Source organism: Lutra lutra, chromosome 3, assembly GCF_902655055.1.
Source record: "Lutra lutra chromosome 3, mLutLut1.2, whole genome shotgun sequence".
NCBI classification, from domain to species: Eukaryota; Metazoa; Chordata; class Mammalia; order Carnivora; family Mustelidae; genus Lutra; species Lutra lutra.
Window position 1 is genome coordinate 166,835,620 of NC_062280.1, and position 2,598 is coordinate 166,838,217.

A 2,598-nucleotide genomic window follows, 5' to 3' on the forward strand; every position below is an offset into this window, starting at 1 on the left:
AGCAGGGTGGTAGGTGTACAGTGGGGAGGAAGAGTATGAGATAAGAGTATGAGATGCACACTTTAGTTCCCATCACAGCACTTCCCATCCTCATTGTAATCACCTGGCTCCCTGCACGTGCCCCGCAGTAGACCTTCCCTGCAAGGACTCACAATGGGTCCTCTGTGCTTGTGGTTGTAGCCCCTTTCCTTGCAGAGCACACATTATGGCATATTTAAAAAATCTTATTTTTTATTATTATTTTTAATCACACTGTATTATCTTTAACTGAGTATAATTCCAATCATGTCTTCCTAGACATGTCACCTAGAGACCATTTTACCCATTGTTCTATTTGCTCACCAGTCCCTTGTCTCTCTACATACCAGTGGTGAGGCAGATACCCTTTCCGCAAGGAAGAGCAATCCATGGTTTGTTGCCTTTGCCAATAACAAAAATGTTAGAGAGCCAAGTGGCAAAGCTGTTACCATTGGCATTCTTCATCTGAACTACATCAAAAGAACCAGTGTGTGTGTCTCTCTCTCTATTGGTGATCAGACCAGTTCTTCCCTGGTTAGCACCTCTGGTCACCACACACAGATTACCAGGGTCAAACTTGCTGAAATCAGTAATCTTTTCAGCCCCCAAATTAATCTGAGTGGAGTCATTCACCTTGATGAGGGGATAGTAGATGGTGTGAGCACCATGGGCCACCAGATAAGGGATTCCTTTTGTTCCCCACAAAGATCTTCCTTGTTCTGCAAAACTTATACTTGGTCTCTCGGGTATAATCCAATGAACAGCAAAGCAACACTTGGTGTCAGAGATCAGACAGAAATTCTCCCCAGTCTTGCCAATGCCGATGACATCCATCAGTAGGGTAAGTTCTATAAGTTTGGACCTTGTCATCAATCTTAATAAAACGTTGCATACAGGTCTTTACTTCATCTCCTGTCAGGCCATCCTTAAGTCTTTTCCTTAGGAAAATGATGAGGAGGGACAGTCTTTCAGCTTAGGGGGACCAGTAGATGAATTAGAGACAAACACACTGGTCGGTTTATCTGGCAGCCAATGCTTTGGAGCTGCTACACTCTTCAGACGCTTCTTGGGACCAAGAGCCATGGCCGTGCTGGGCATGAGAAGAGGATTGCCTTCTTCTAGTACATTAGGAAAGAGAGCTAAAAATATCTTTTTAGAAAATGGTTTGATAGGGACTGTTTAAGATTGTTCAGGGAAGACTGTGCTGTCATATCTTACTGCATACAACTGGTGTTATAAAACAGAAGAAAAAAAAGACAAACACTGAAATTTCAAAATCTATTATGGCATTAACAGAACATCAGAAAAATGACACAACACACTGGATCCAATCAGTGAAGTGGTATTTACTGAGTATCTGTTGTGGACAAGGCTCTGAGTTAGGGCCTTTGGGTAATCATATAGGCTTTGCTCGCCAAGGGCTTGCTCAGGGGAGGCCTGGCTTATACCTGCTGTCCCAGGTGAATTAACAGTTCTCTCTTATGCACTAACATGTTCTCATCTGGACAGTGTATTAACAGATCACACTATCCCTGGGGGATATGAATAGTTCCGATTCAAATAAAAAAAAGGGGACTGTTTTTGACATTGGGTTAGATGGGGGTCAGAGAGTCAACAGCCAGACATGGGGGGGATTTAGGGCTGTCATGAAGAAATTCGCTCAGGAAAATTATCAGGAGAAACAAACAGACCTCAAATTCCCAAACAGAGTCAAGAAATCTCTAGAAGGAAGATCTGGGGGCAGATTTTGACAGGAGTCTAAAATGCCCTCATTTTCCAGATGTTGCCATCCCTTCTTGGTTTGAAATTTCCACTGTAAGAGTTATTCCCTGGGTTTCTACATAAAAGCAGTGGGGGAAGGCACAGACTCTTGGCTTTAGAACTCCATTATAAAACAAAAGTATGGCCAGAGAAGGACTGAGACCTCCCCTCCCATTCCTGGAAAGCCTTTCCTCTTTGGAGGATGAGCAACACTACCAAGTTTGGAGACTGCTTGGTTTTCCCCTGGGCAGGGAACAGGGAAAACAAGAAGGCATAGATCCTGGGGGAAGCTTGATCAAAACTAAGGATTGCCAGGACCCAGTGTGAGCCTTGAAAGGGCAGGGGAGTTTGGGACATTGTAACTGGAAGGAGGTGGTCATGGGAGGGAAACCAGAATGAAATTAAGTATAATGATTCAGAGGACTTTTTTCCCATGAGAATTCAAGGAGCTGGCCTTCATGATCATGATGAAAACAAAGACAGTAGCACACTGTGATGAACGAGGTGTCAAACCAGAAGCAGAGGAGTGCTGGACTGGCTGTTGGGAGTGGGAAATCAAGGGAGGGAGAGAGGTGCTTAAAGAGGGTTTTTAGGATCTTTTACTGTGTATGGTTTATAAAAAGTCTTTTCCTGTTCTATAGGAGTTGCATAGGCTTTACCAGCTTCACCCAGTAGTGGGGACTCTGGCAATGGTCTGGGGACCTCCATGTACGCCAAGCACATATTTGACAGAATAAAGACTGAGATGTAATTAATAAAACACAAATGAGGAAAAAAAAAGCATTACTGAGGTCACAATGACTTCTTGTTATATATATA

At 43.4% G+C, this 2,598-nt stretch overlaps 1 pseudogene; it reads right to left on the reverse strand.

The window, feature by feature from the left end:
- Positions 1 to 318: 318 nt before the first annotated feature.
- LOC125095281 (40S ribosomal protein S4, X isoform-like) lies at positions 319 to 1,101 on the reverse strand (annotated as a pseudogene).
- Between the last annotated feature and the right edge of the window lie 1,497 nt (positions 1,102 to 2,598).